Source organism: Bos grunniens, chromosome 26, assembly GCF_055505025.1.
Source record: "Bos grunniens cultivar Pamir isolate PY7600 chromosome 26, Bosgru_T2T1.0, whole genome shotgun sequence".
Taxonomy (NCBI): Eukaryota; Metazoa; Chordata; class Mammalia; order Artiodactyla; family Bovidae; genus Bos; species Bos grunniens.
In genome coordinates, this window is record NC_141190.1 from 34,320,757 (window position 1) to 34,335,679 (window position 14,923).

The window sequence follows — 14,923 nt, forward strand, 5'->3', positions numbered from 1 at the left end:
CATGAGGCTTATTTCCACCTGTTCTTGGGCTACGTTGTACTTCCTCGTAAGCTCTGAATTCACTCTTTCTATGCACATCTTCATTCTCCCAGACCAGCACTTTTCAGAGTAGCTTTTTGTTTCCATTCCACCTTCTTCTATTCCCCAATCACTTTTTGAAATAATATTTATTGTTATTAAACTTGCCCCATCATCTTTTTTATTTTTCCTCTGGGTTCTGGGAGAGTTTCCTAACCTTATCTTCCCCTTCCTTGATTTACATTTCTGTGGCATCCAGTGCCTCCGTTGGGGTTTGTAATTTGGCAATCACATTTTTCATCTCTGGGCTGCCTCTCCTGCTTTCAGATATCTCCTCCTCAAATTTGCTTCAACTGTTTTCCCAGCAGCCATTTCCCCTTGGATCTTACTGAGAACACAAATCAGATTCTTTTTTTTTTGCACTGAGTTGATTTCATAGTTTATTTTGCATATTTGCTTGATTCATCTGACGGGTTCCCTTCTTCAGAAGCTTGGAGTTCCTCTGGGTCTCATGCATTCTGTCTGAGTCAAGCCTTTCAGAGAGAGGGGAGAGTTGGGAGCTGAGGTACAATCATTCCAAATGATGGGGTCACCTGTTTGAATTTTTCACACAGGAGATTGACTCTAGCTTCACTTTGCTAGGTCAGACTGGGTCCGGCTGCTTCGGCAGAGTAGATGGTGGAGGTTGGGGGAAAAAAGCAGGGAAGAAGGCAGCACCCTAGGCTCCAGGTTAGAAGACTTCACCCACATGCCAGAGACACCTTCTCACATCTACAGTGACAGAGATGTTCTGCCTGAGGCAACTGTGCTCTGAGAAAGCAGCTCCGTGTTCCCCGTCTCTGCCTGAGACCATAGTCCACTCCAAGAGCTGGAGCTGGAAACGACTGCACCCCAAAGATACTAAAGAGCTGGTGAACTTGGTGCTTCTCTTCCTCCCTTCTCTGCCCCCACCATCCCCACCCACTCTCCAGCCCTCACCCTTGGGTTTGGTGGATCCTCGTGGGGGGAGGGGGTTCTAAGCCTCTTCCACTTCCCAGGTAAGTAGTTCCTTTATACCTGTATTTAATAAGAGAATGGAATTGTATTTACCAGAATTCCTATTCAGGAGAGCACTGTGTTTGGAAGAAATAAGTTGATCAGCTGCTTGATAGAGGGGATGAGACTCCAAAGGCATATTTGTATTACTAAAGATGATTTTACTACTGAAGATGATTGTGGAATTGTGGACCCTGAGACAGGGAGAGGCATTTGGCTCCTGAGAAGGAAAAGAGAGAGAAAGAGAGAGGTGGAAAGAGAGGAAAAGGAAAAGGGGAAGTCATGGAGATGGCAGAAACCCATGGACAGTGCAATGCCACCAGGCCCGTGGCATTTACATCTTCAGGTAAGGTAGAGTTTCTCAGTGTCACCACTGAGACATTGGGGGCTGGGTCCTTATTTGTCATGGGGGCCGCATCCCTGGCCTCTCCCCAGGAGATGCCACTAGCTCATCTCCTCCAGTTGTGACAACCAGAGATGTTTCCAGACACTACCAAATGTCTCTTGGGGGTGCAAAAGAGTTCACAGTGGAGGACAACTTGAGTTAACACAGCTAAACTCGTGAAGTGCCTGGGCTGAGTGAATTCTTTGTGGAAAGGGTTGAAGGGTTTGAGTTTCTGATCAGGCTGAACTGGGGGCCAAGCCAGGGCAGCAGTGTGAGGGTCAGAGGGGTCAGAGGCAGAGGGGACCGTGAGAACAGAAGCCCCAGGAATTCTTGGATGTGGCCAGTCGGGCTTTGAAGTTTCACGAGCTGTGGTCTCTGGGGGGCAGACTTCTGATGCCTGCAGTACAGATGTGGTCCCTCATCCTTGAATCTGGCCAGATGTAAGCTGTAGATGACAGAGATTCCTCCCTGTTCCTGGCATGTGGCAGTCAGTCGCCCTTACTTTCCAGCTCTAAGACAGGCTGTTTCCGTTTCTTCGGTGGGAATCCAGGAGCCAGCTAGAGGTCACCCCACCCAGAAGCTGTCCTATTAACCTAGTCTCTGCACCTGCTTTAAGTCTTTTGCGTCAAGCAGAAGCACCAGTGGGTACGTTTATGTTGACACAAGGAGCGACAGGCATTTCTGACAGGCACATACTAAGACCTCAGAGCAGTTTTTTTCAAGCTCAAGGGGAGCAATATTTTCAGAAGCTTCCTGATGTATCCTGGAAACTGGCACGGCCAATTGATATTTTTTGTTTTTCATTTTTTTGCCTAGGCTGATCGATGCTTCACCATTTCCCATGAGCACCTGCTTTCTTCTCCCATGTGAGTGCTTGGACTAGTTTATTTTATATGGTGCCCACCTGCTTTTCTATAACAAGCACCAAGATCCTTAGAAGCTTCCAAAATCCTTTCCTTCTCTCCTTTTCTAAATGGAGAAAGCTTCCAAAATCCTCTCCTTTCTCTCCTTTGCCAATTTCCTAAACACGAAATGGTGGTTTACCTGTTAATTCAACTCAGTCAGCAAATACATGCTCAGGAGTTGGAACAGAATGATCTCCCAGAAACATGGACACCATTTATTAAGCAATTTTCATGTGCCCTCTGCCCTGATGGTTCAGACAATAAAGAATCTGCCTGCAATGCAAGAGACCCGGGTTCAATCCCTAGGTTAGAAAGATCCCCTAGAGAAAGGAATGGTTATCCACTCTGGAGAAGGAAATGCCAACCCACTCCAATATTCTTGCCTGGAGAGTCCCATGGACAGAGGAGCCTGGCGGGCTATAGTCCATGGTGTCAAAAAGAGCTGGACACAACTGAAGTGATTTAGCATGCACCAGTGTCCTTGCCCGGAGAATTCTATGGACTGAGGAGTCTGGCAGGCTTCAGACCATGGGGTCGCAAAGAGTCAGACACAACTGAGCGACTCACACACTCTGATTCTTTAGGGAATTAATCTAACAGCAAAATCCCATTTTAAAGATAAAGAAATAGAGGTTCTTCTGTACAGTACAGGGAGCTCTACTCAATACTCTGTAATAACCTGAGAAAAGAATTTGAAAAAGACTAGATACATGTATATGTTTAACTTATCACTTTGCTATACACCTGAAATAAGACAACACTGTTAATCAACTATACTCCAATATAAAATAACTTTGTAATTAAAATTAAAATTTTTTTTTAAATTTAAAAGAAACAGGTTCACAGAGGTTAAGTAACTTGCCTATTGTCATAGTACTAGCGACTTAACAATTCAGCTGCACTTAACAAAACTTTCTGTTTTTACAGTATTATAAAATGACATAAAAGAGGAGACTATCAGATATAATTTTGTGGGTTTTGGGCATAGCATAAATTTATGAAAGGAGAGTTTGCTTTTTTAAAAATGAGGTTATTTTCACAATACTTAATGAGTTGAAAAATTTCCAAAGAGATTAACTTGTGGTTCTTTTGGATAGCAAATATAATATTTAATGTGATAATACTGAAAAGCAATTTCATAAATAGCACAGCTAATTAGTTAGCAACATCCAAATACTTAATATTATAAATTAAAGTGTTAACCTGTTAACTAAAATACACTATAGCTTTCTATCTTAACAAATAGTACTCAATATAACAAAATAAAATGTACATGTGAATTTACATTATTTTTATGGCTAAAATAATTATTTTCAAAATTCACGCCTTCAGACAGATTCCTAAAAGTGGAATTTGGAGTCAAAGGTAATATACATAATCTCAAGGCTCATAGTACACATTGCCCAAGTTCCCTATTTTAAAATCTTTGCTATGTTGGTAGGTGAAAACAAGCTACCTTTTAATCTTATTGTGCATTCTTTCTTTATCTCTAAGACTGAACATTCTTTCGTGTTTTTTGAGTATCTGCACTTCTGTTCATGTCCTTTGTCTATTTTTTGGTGCACTTTTTTCTTAACATTTTGTGAAGTTTGCTTGTAAAATAAGGCCATGTACCCTTTGTCACAGCATTAAATTATTTTTGTCATTTGTCTTTTTGGTTGCTTATTATTGCTTTAGACACTTAAGAACTTATTTTATTTTGTTGGAAAAATCTCATTTTTTTGAAAATAGTTTATTGTATTGATGCAGCATGTAGAAAGTACTCAATTCTGATATTTCCTTCTGATTTTAAAAAGCTTCGTGTTTTACTTTCAAACTAATCCACCTGTGATGCATTGTTACCTATCAGGTGAGGCTGTAATTTTAATCTTTTACAAAATTTCTACCATTTTTTGACGAATCCAAATCTTTCTCCATTGGGCCCTTTAATGCTATACTGCTGCTGCTGCTGCTGCTGCTAAGTCACTTCAGTCGTGTCTGACTCTGTGGGACCCCATAGACGGCAGCCCACCAGGCTCCCCCGTCCCTGGGATTCTCCAGGCACGAACACTGGAGTGGATGCGTACTTAAATATTCTGGGGTCTCTTTAGGTTGACTGTTGTGTTCTGTCCAGCCACTTATCAATTCTTTTGCCCATAGCATAGAGTTTTAAAGTAGTTTTCAGAGCTCCTTGGGCTTCCAAGGTGGCATTAGTCATAAAGAATCTACCTGCCAATGCAGGAGACACAGGAGATGGAGGTTCAATCCCTGGGTCAGAAAGATCCCCTGGCATAGAAAGTGGTAACCCACTCCAGTATTCTTGTCTAGAGAATCTCATGGACAGAGGAGCCTGGCAGGCTACTGTCCCTGGGGCCACACGGAATCAGACGCGACTGAGTGGCTGCGCACATACAGATCTCCTGTAATAGTTAAGGCTTCTTCTCTGCTCATTATGCTTTTCCCAGACCTTCTTAACTCAGTCGTTGTGTTTATTTTTCCAAATGAAGTTTAATTGCTACGTCATTTTTTTTTTTCTTAAAGAGAAGCAACATCTCATTGCTATTTACATTGGGATATAACGTAGGGATAGTTATATGGGTTGGCGTAGTTAACCCGCAGCTTGGGATAGTTAACCTGCAGCTCTCCCAGTCTGCCTCTTGGGTCTTTTGCTCCGTCTTTCCCTAGAATCCCTCCCCCAACTCCTACCCCACGTCGTCACCTAGGCAACTCCAGGCACTGGTTTAACTGCCCGGTTGTTCATGTCTCTTTCGCATCACTCTCCTCCTGCTCGCACCCCCACCAAGCTGTGAACCTCTTAGGAGCAGAGGTGAAATCTGGTTCTAGTCCTCCACCCCAGAGCCTGACTTTCAGCAAAAGGTGTTTAAATAAAAGATCAAGGTAGAGCCAACTGGAGGTGAATGTGTGAGGTAAGTTTCAGCCTCCATCTCGAGGAGGCTCAGGGTGCAGCTGGGCCTTCCTAATTTCAGAAGCCCCCTGAGGCCCCACCCTAGTCTCCAGGGCCTCTTCAAGACTCCTCTCACATCTATGCCTCACTCCAGCCTTCTGCCGAACTGCTGTCACACAACCCACGTCAGAGAGATATTCTGAGATGATTTCTGCTACAGGCCCAAGTCAAAGACTTATGGAACTGAATTTTAATGCTGGCAGTACAAAGTGTGAATAAACATTGCCATGCTTTATTGCTGTAAATCTGCTGCTAAATCCCTTGTTTCCCTTTGAGTTAGAAGCCCAATAAACAACTTCTGCAATGTTCCAATAATTTACTTTGTCATTTCAGATACTCTGAATGATTCATAGAGTCTTCCTGCCGATTCCAACCACAGAAGTACTTTCTGTCTAAAGCATTAAGCCTGAAAATCCATAACTCACAGGGTCCTCAGAACAATTGGGAAAATAAGAGGCACTGAAAGTGATACCTGGAGCTGGAAGTGGCCACAACAAGACTTGGAGAGCAGCATCTTTCTCCTTGATGAGCAGAAACACAGGTGAGGGTTGCATACCTATTTTCATCCTTATATCGGATCTAGTCTCTAAGATGTAGGGAAGGTCTTGCTCCTGCAAAGTAATGACTGTCTCATTGGCAACTGCACTGTGGGCTTGAAATAGAAAGGGAGCCATATTCCTCTCTATTACATCTTCAACTGAATAGGCTCTGCTTGTCCTGGGTAAACAATCATCACCCCTTCTAAATCTGCACTCACACCCTGTATTAGAGACTAAGGAGAAGGACAGTCCCTTAGATATAGGTAGGTGTGTTAAGTTTTCAAGTCTGTGCTAATATTTTATGAGCAGGATCCTCCGTGCTCTGGCTCTATACATAGGCGGAGGAGCAGGGCACTGGCTGAGTGGTAGGATGAGAACACTGCTTACATTTATCGCCCAAGCCCATACGCCCACGCCCAACTGTCACAGAGCCTGAAATTTCTACCATTAGAGTTGCTACTTTTGGTTGAGGCAGAGGGCTTCAAGAAAACCCTTGTTCAAGAATAAATATACCAGGCAGGAATTGTTCCACCACACTCAGCTGCAAGCAGCATCTCATTTCTTTATTTTTCTATTGCAAATAAAACAGGGTTGGATGGCTTTTAAAGAATAGACTATGGAAATGGAAACAGTGACTTGACAGTGGTGAAACTTTGCAGATACCTCCTTCAACAAGTGATGAGAGCTGACCTTACTGGTGATGTTATGTGGGTGTCAGGATCCCTCTGATATGATGTAATGGGATGAAAAGGGCAAGTCCCCAAGTTCCCCAGCCCAAGCCTAATATGAGAAAAACATGTGAAACCCAGGGACATTCTACAGGATAGCTGGCCAGCTCTCCTTAAAGATGTCAAGGTCATGAAAAACTAGGGAAGACTGAGAAACTGCCATAGATCAGAGAGGAGACTGAGGAGACCCTGGATTAGATCCTGGAACAGAAAGAGGACATTCGTGGAAAAAACTAGTTACATCCAAATTAAGTTTGGAGTTTATTTAATATTGTGTACCAATGATGGTGTCTGAGTTTTAACAAGGTGCCAGAAAAGTCACTGGTTCACAGGGCCTACCCCTCACTCAATTTGCCTCAGTTTGGAGCAAATTGAGTGAAGGGTAGACAGGAATTCTCTGAACTATCTCTGCAACATTTCTGTTCAGTTCAGTTCAGTTCAGTCACTCAGTCGTGTCCGACTCTTTGCGACCCCATGAATTGCAGCATGCCAGGCCTCCCTGTCCATCACCAACTCCCAGAGTTCACTCAGACTCACGTCCATCGAGTCAGTGATGCCATCCAGCCATCTCATCCTCTGTCGTCCCCTTCTCCTCCTGCCCCCAATCCCTCCCAGCATCAGAGTCTTTTCCAATGAGTCAAATCTTCGCGTGAGGTGGCCAAAGTACTGGAGTTTCAGCTTTAGCATCATTCCCTCCAAGGAAATCCCAGGGCTGATCTCCTTCAGAATGGACTGGTTGCATCTCCTTGCAGTCCAAGGGACTCTCAAGAGTCTTCTCCAACACCACAGTTCAACAGTATCAATTCTTCGGTGCTCAGCCTTCTTCACAGTCCAACTCTCAAATCCATACATGACCACAGGAAAAACCATAGCCTTGACTAGACGAACCTTTGTTGGCAAAGTAATGTCTCTGCTTTTGAATATGCTATCTAGGTTGGTCATAACTTTCCTTCCAAGGAGTAAGCGTCTTTCTGTACATTTTAACTTTCCAAAATAAGGTATTTTAAGGATCAGGGAGAAGTCCAGAATCTATTTTATTCTTTGGCGCTCCCACCACCAGTCTTGGGTTGTAAGGGACCCAGGGAACTTAGTAGGGCTGTAAATGATTCTTGAAGTGTAAATGTAAGGGCAGTGCTCAGCTAATCCCCTCATGGGTGCAGTCCACAGCCATCTGTTCACTGCTGTGCATGCATTGGAAGCCAGCCTCACTAGCTCTGTGAGCCCAGGCCAGCCTGGTCCAGGAACTGGGCAGCAGTTAATGGTGAGTGCTCCACCCCTCACCTACCAGGCTGGGCACCAGGGGGCACTTGCCTTGGCTGTTAGAGCATCTGACATCAGTACCTGATGCGCAGGTAACTGGCCTTTATCCAAGGTGTCCCCTTTCACGAGGTGGTGCCTGCAAGTTATGGTGGGTCTTCACCATTTCAGAACCTCCCTTCTTGCATCTGGCCTCCATCCCCTGCACCCTCCCCTTCAACCCACAGAGCCCTCATCATTCCAATGGATCCTATCTCCTGCAGGAATCTAGACTGTTGAAAACACAGGCATCTAATGTTCCCCTGAGATGAGAGAAGTCCAAGCACCCAGGACAGAGTATCTGGCCCCTCTCTTGGGAGAAGAGGGGAAAAATGATTCTCATTTTTTCCTGATGAGCTTACAGCTGGGCAAAAATAGGCATAGTTAGTTCTGAGCTGGTTATTCTACCAGGTTAAAAGTTCAATATATAGCCTCGTACCACCAACCTGTGAGGGGTGACACATAACCCAGTCATGGGAAGAAGTAGCACCAGGCCCTGTACCATACTCCAACCCCAGAGGGAGATGGAGAAAAAGAAAAGGATGGAGCCGTCCTTTCCATAAATGACCCAGCAACCATTGTCAAGAGTGTCAACAGCAGTAGCCAATAGAGAGTAGTAGGGGATCTTTGGGGCTTCCCCAGTGGCTTAGCAGGTAAAGAATCCACCTGTAATGTAGGAGATGCATTCAGTTCCTGGGTCAGGAAGATCCCCTGGAGAAGGGCATGGCAACCCACTCCAGTATTCTTGCCTGGAGAATCTCCTGGACATAGGAGCCTGGTGGGCTACAGTCCTCAGGGTCACAAAGAGTCAGATGCGACTGAAATGACTTAGCATGTATGTAGGGGTCCTTTACTGTCTTGGGGGCTTCCAAGGTGACCACTCTGCATAAAAATAAGCCTGGCTTTCCCTGCAGGAAAAGAGCCCAGCACTGCAGATGAGAATTTTCTTTGCTGATATGGGTCTAGATTACACCGCCGCTTGAGGCTTCATACCTGTCCCTCCTTTAGACGTGCACCAGCTTGCTCTAACAGCCAAGCAGTCAAAGAAACAGGAGTGCCTGCCAGCCCCACAGCAGAACAAGAAGAGGGCTCAGTTAGCAAGGGGAGTGGACCACCTCTGTAAACATTATTGACCATCAAGCTGAAGCCCCAGGTGTCATTCTCAACAGAAAGACTCCAACCTGAGCAAAAGCAATAGGGGTATCTACAGCAAGGGATGTGGGCATAGTTTCAGAGCATGAGCCCCCTCCCATTGGCCCAAGTTGAGTTTCCCATAAAAGATGGGGTGGGGGGAGATCCTCATACAGGTCTTAGGAGAAGGAGGAACAGTCTGAGAACCAGAGGATCCTGGTTCAGGTTTGGGGGGTCTGCTGTGATGACCACTGTTGCTGCTGCTGCTGCTAAGTCGCTTCAGTCGTGTCCGATTCTGTGCGACCCCATAGATGGCAGCCCACCAGGCTCCTCCATCCCTAGGATTCTCCAGGCAAGAACACTGGAGTGGGTTGCCATTTCCTTCTCCAATGCATAAAAGTGAAAAGTGAAAGTGAAGTCACTCAGTCGTGTCCGTGGACTGCAGCCCACCAGGCTCCTCCATCCATGGGATTTTCCAGGCAAGAGTACGGAGTGGGGTGCCATTGCCTTCTCCGGTACAGCCAGTTTAATAACAGAGGACCTAGCAGTTTGTTCAGTGTGAGATCTGGTCCAGGACAAACTATAGCCTCTTTGCCCAAAGTGAACTCAGTGGAGCATCCTTGAGGACAGTCCCAGAATTGATGTCAGGGATTGTGGCTGATTACACAGTCTCCAAGCTTTATTCTCCATCCCCTGGGATTCTGCTGCTGCTGCTGCAAAGTCACTTCAGTCGTGTCCAACTCTGTGCGACCCCATAGATGGCAGCCTACCAGGCTCCCCCGTCCCTGGGATTCTCCAGGCAAGAACACTGGAGTGGGTTGACATCATCTAATACACTTTAATAAATGCTTTTTCTGCTTTGAAGGGCCAGACTTGGTCTCTTGTTATTTGCTATTAAAACCTTGATTAAAAAGAAAAAAAAAAAACTTAATCAACACATGTTAACTCCTCTTATTCCAAATCGACATAGATAAATGTCCCACAGAGAAGATTCCCCGGAGCCTGGAAACAGTAAAACAGTAAATTAAATCGACTTGATGGACTCTTTTAGCAAAAGGGACTAAAAATGTGTTTTTGTTTCCTCCTCCCACAACGCTTATTAAATAACCCCTTCTCACATTACTTTCTGCACCTCAGAGACTCAGAAACCACTAGGAAGCAAAGGAGGGCTTGTGAGTTAATTATAACAGCCTCTGCAGGATTCGGCTTGTGGTTTTCCTTTTACAATGAAATGCGAAGCATGGGGGAGGTGAGCTCTGCTGCATGTTGCTGCTAATGTTTTTAACCAAGGATCTAAGGCTGTTTGATATTCTTGGCTTCCTCATTCCGATTTCCAGTCCTCTTTTGGAAATAAAGCAAGATTGACGTCCGAAGGAGTTTCAGAACCACAAAATGGTCTGTTGGCCCAAGGCAAAAAGTTAAATTTCCGAGGTCCCTCTTCCCATTTTTTCAAGGTTTCTTTTGTCATGTAGCATGGGCTTTCTGATGCTCTCTTGAGCACCTTCTTAGTGTACTGAGCCATGCATCAGTCTCAAAATCTGATGCCCTTTTGTTCTTTCCTCCTCAGTGCTTACTGTGGGTCTCCTTTCTGCCTCAGATTATTGCAACATCTATTTTGTGGCTGTGGACTTATCTCTTCTTGGAACTCCTCCTGGACTGTGAGACTTCAGATTCAGGCCTGGGCACCAGAAGACTTTGCCGGTGGCCCATGACTAAGACTCTGTGCTTCCAGTGCAGGGGCCCAGCTTTGATCACTGGTCAGGAAACTAGATCCCGCATGCCCCAGCTAAGACCCAATGCAGCCAAATAAATAAATAAACTTTTTTAAAAAAGGAAATCATAGAAAAATGCAAAGGAGTAAAAAAGGATATGTAGGTATGCATACAGTAGGGATATAAAAAATATCAGAAAAATACTATAAACATGTTTAGGCTTATAAACTTCAACATAGATAATATAAACAATTTTTCTAGAAAATTTTGTTTAAAATACCAGTTTGAGCCAGGAAGATATAGAGAACCTAAATAAAAGAATAATCATTAAAAAAAATAAAAGAAATCAAAGCAGTCCCCACTTTGCTCTTGGATTCCTGAGGAGGATGTGACTCTTTTTCCCATCCTGCCCATACCCCATCAGGTGACTAGAACCCAACAGAGACGGGGTTCCCCATGGCTGAGATCAGAGCTTGGTTGTATGCTCATTTAACTTCAAAGTTTCAAAATTCAAGAAAGAGATCCAGGGTGCCTGATGGTGTTGTTTTACTCCCTATGAACTTGTGCCATGCATCTGCAGAGCTTGGGAAGCCCAAACAGTAAGGAATACCTGTGCCTTGCACTTTACTTAAGGACAAGTGCAACCTCTTCTGGCTTCTGTACACTCCTGTGTGTGTGTGTAACTGACCCTTATTTTCCATAGAACCCAGGAATGTCTGCCTCACTGTAGCAGACATTCAGTCTTTAAGAGTGACAGACTCTGAATTTTTCCACCCTGAGTTTAACCTATGTGGTTCCATTCCCTGCCCCAGGGTGACCTCCTCTGAGTTCTTCTGAGCCTCCAGATCCTGAGCAGGCCCCTGTGATTGAGGAAGGAAGAGTCAGGGGAAGTTGTTGAAAGCAAGAGATATTTTTAGCAGAGCTCCCCATAAGCTGCACAGGAAGACAAATTAGAAGTCTTCTCCTGCTTAATGACATTTCCTATAAAATTCATCTAGCCAGCATGCCATTCTGCATCATTTGTAGATAATGGATCACAGTGACCCAGTGCCCAGCAGAGTAGGTGTGAAATCAATGGTGAGGAATAAACGAATGGAAACGTGATTGGCATTTAAGCTCAAAGAGCCAAGAAAGCATGATATTTAGCAGCATCTTTGCCAGTGCATCTTTTCCTGGCAGACTTGTCCTTCAAAGCTCAGGTATATATAGAGGACACAACTTTTACATTGGTCTCTAGTACTCTTGCCTGGAAAATCCCATGGACTGAGAAGCCTGGTAGGCTACAGTCCATGGGGTCGCAAAGAGTCAGACATGACTGAGCAACTTCACTTCACTATAAGACCTCCAGTCCTAAGCTGCTTATCTCACCCTTGTAAGATAACAATTTTCCTTTCTGTAGAATCTGATGCCCTTCAAAGTCACTTTTTTTACTTACTTCATCTCATTTGAGCTTCAACACAGGAAAGGAGGGGCAGTTTTACTCCAGTTTTCCCAGTGAGGAAACTGGTACTCTCTTATGGGCTGAGTTGAAAGTAAAAAGTGAAAGTCACTCAGTCGTGTCTGACTCTTTGAGCCCGCCAGGTTCCTCTGTCCATGGAATTCTCCAGGCTGGAATACTGGAGTGGGTAGCTTTTCCCTTTTTCAGGGGATCTTCCCATCCCAGGAATCGAACAGGGTCTCCAGCATTACAGGCGGATTCTTTACCATGTGAGCTACCAGGGAATTGGCTGAATTGTGTCCCCCCAAATTCATGTGTGGAAGCCTTACCCCCCAGGTCCTCAGAATGTGACTCTACTGGGGACAGTGTCATTAAAGAGATAATTAAGGGACTTCCCTGGTGGTCCAGTGGTTAAGAAACCGCCTGCCGATACCAGGGATACAGGTTTGATCCCTGGTCTAGGAAGAGTCCATATGCTGTGTGGCAAGTAAGCTGGAGTGTTACGACTACTGAGCCCTTGCACCCTGGAGCCCGTGCTCTGCAAAGAGAGAAGCCACTGCAGTGAGAAGCCTGCGCACTGCAATTAGAGAATAGCCCCCACTTGGTGCAACTAGAGAAATCCTGCATAGCAACAAGACCCAGTGCAGACAAAAGTAATCAATTTTAAAAAGAGGTAATTAAGCTAAAATGGGGTTGTTAGGGTGGTCCTAATCTGATTGGTGTCCTTAAAATAAAAGGATATTAGGGCACAGAAAGAAGACATCAGAACATCATGGGAGCACAGAGAGATGACCGAGTGAGGACTTGGCAAGACGGTAGCCTTCTGCAAGCCAAGGAGTGAGACCTCAGGAAGAAGAAAACCCCCGACACCTTGGTCTTTGATGTCTAGCCTCTGGGACTGTGAGAAAATAAATGTCTGTTGTTTAAGTCACCCAGTCTGCGGTCTTTTGTTATGGCAGCCCTTACAGACTAGCACAGGCTCAAAGACATTAACATCCTGTAAGAGACAGAATGAACTTTAGTCCACATGCCCCAGTTCGAAAATTCTTTATCAAATAAAACAATTGACTTAAGGGGAACACCCCTGCTTCACGGCTGCTAATGAGTCATGGGTCTCTAATTTACTCACTGCTTTCTCAGTGTTTGATTCCCTGAGGGGTTGTTCAGACACCAATTCCAATGTTCCTTTCATTTCAGGTGACTTTTCGTTCAATTAGTATTTAGAGCTAAAATTCAATTAGTATTTAGCAGAGCTGGAAAATAACTCAGGATCCTCCCCTGCCCGGCCCCACTTCCCCCACAGGAAAGCTCAAACCTCCCTCCTATATTCCCTGTTTATCCAATATTCACATTTCCTACTTGAGCAACACACAGAGAATCACAAAGATTTTGAGAAAAAATAGACTTCTTCAGGTAGGCCTAATTCCAATTAAAGCAGCCCTTGGACATGTGGACATGGTGGGGAAGGAGAGGGTGGAAGAAACTGGGAGACTAGGGTTGACACATACACACTGCTATATGTGAAACAGCTAGCTAGTGGGAAGCTGCTGTTTAGCACAGGAAGCTGGGCCCTGTGCTCTGTGATGACCTAGAGAGGTGGGATGGGGGTGGGGGGAAGGGGGAGGAGGTCCAAGAAGGAAGGGAAATATGTATACATATAGCTCATACACTGCATGGTACAGCAGAAGCTAACACAATATTGTAAAGCAATTATACTCCAATAATAATAATAAACCAGCTCTTGAATCCTGACTTGTCTTCTTTGGGGAAAAATGGAATGCACTGCTCCTCCCCTCAGGCCAGAAGTGGCTGGTCACGGGGAAGGGGCCAATGTTTTAACTCTATGTCAACACTTTCCCTGTCTCCAGCTTACTTTCTCACAAGTAGAGCAGAGCAGAACTCTTTGCAGGTGTGCATGCAAAGTCGCTTCAGTTCAGCTCAGTTCAGTCGCTCAGTCCTGTCCGACTCTTTGCGACCCCATGAATCGCAGCATGCCAGGCCTCCTTGTCCATCACCAACTCCTGGAGTTCACTTAGACTCACGTCCATCGAGTCAGTGATGCCATCTAGCCATCTCATCCTCTGTCGTCCCCTTTTCCTCCTGCCCCCAATCCCTCCCAGCATCAGAGTCTTTTCCAATGAGTCACCTCTTCACATGAGGTGGCCAAAGTACTAGAGCTTCAGCTTTAGCATCATTCTCTCCAAAGAACACCCAGGGCTAAGTCGCTTCAGTCGTGTCCAACTCTGTGCAATCCCATGGACTGTAGCCCGCAAGACTCCTCTGTCCATGGGATTTATAGGATTTCCCAAGCAAGAAAACTGGAGTGGGTTGCCGCTTCCTTCCCTACCTAAGTATCGAACCTGTGTCTCTCACGTATCCTGCATTGGCAGGCATGTTCTTTGCACCTGCCTGGGAAGCCCCCTTTGCATTCTGAAATGGAACTGAAACTTGGGTGTAAGCAATGATTTACATTAGAAACCCATTTCCCCTTTTCCTCCCACCCTCTGGAGGAATGCTCACCATCTCATATGGGTCTGACCTCTGGGGCTGGCTTTCTGAAGCCAAGAGGCCCCCTCAGTCCCTAAGACAGCAAAGACAGCTCTGTAGCGGTGGCCCAGGTAAGTGAGTGAGTGCAAGTTGCTCAGTTGTGCCTGACTCTTTGTGACCCCATGGACTATACAGTCCGTGGAATTCTCCAAGCCAGAATACTGGAGCAGGTAGCCTTTCCCTTCTCCAGGGGATCTTCCCAACTCAGGGATCGAACCCAGGTCTCCCGCATTGCAGGCCTATGC

At 45.3% G+C, this 14,923-nt stretch overlaps 1 protein-coding gene across 7 annotated transcripts in view; it reads left to right on the forward strand.

Annotated features, from left to right (window-relative positions):
• The window catches only part of ADRB1 (adrenoceptor beta 1), a 57,381-nt gene extending 44,319 nt beyond the window's left edge, over positions 1 to 13,062 (forward strand). Inside the window, exons 2-4 of one of the 7 annotated variants that reach the window (XM_086377722.1) lie at positions 2,255 to 2,304; positions 5,621 to 5,828; positions 10,579 to 13,062. The gene's annotated coding sequence lies outside the window, so the exon portion shown is untranslated. Of the gene's footprint in view, positions 1 to 2,254; positions 2,305 to 4,699; positions 5,250 to 5,620; positions 5,829 to 10,548 lie in introns of those variants that run through there. The other 6 variants (XR_015155349.1, XR_015155351.1, XR_015155350.1 and 3 more) reach the window with 6 other exon arrangements.
• Positions 13,063 to 14,923: the final 1,861 nt, after the last annotated feature.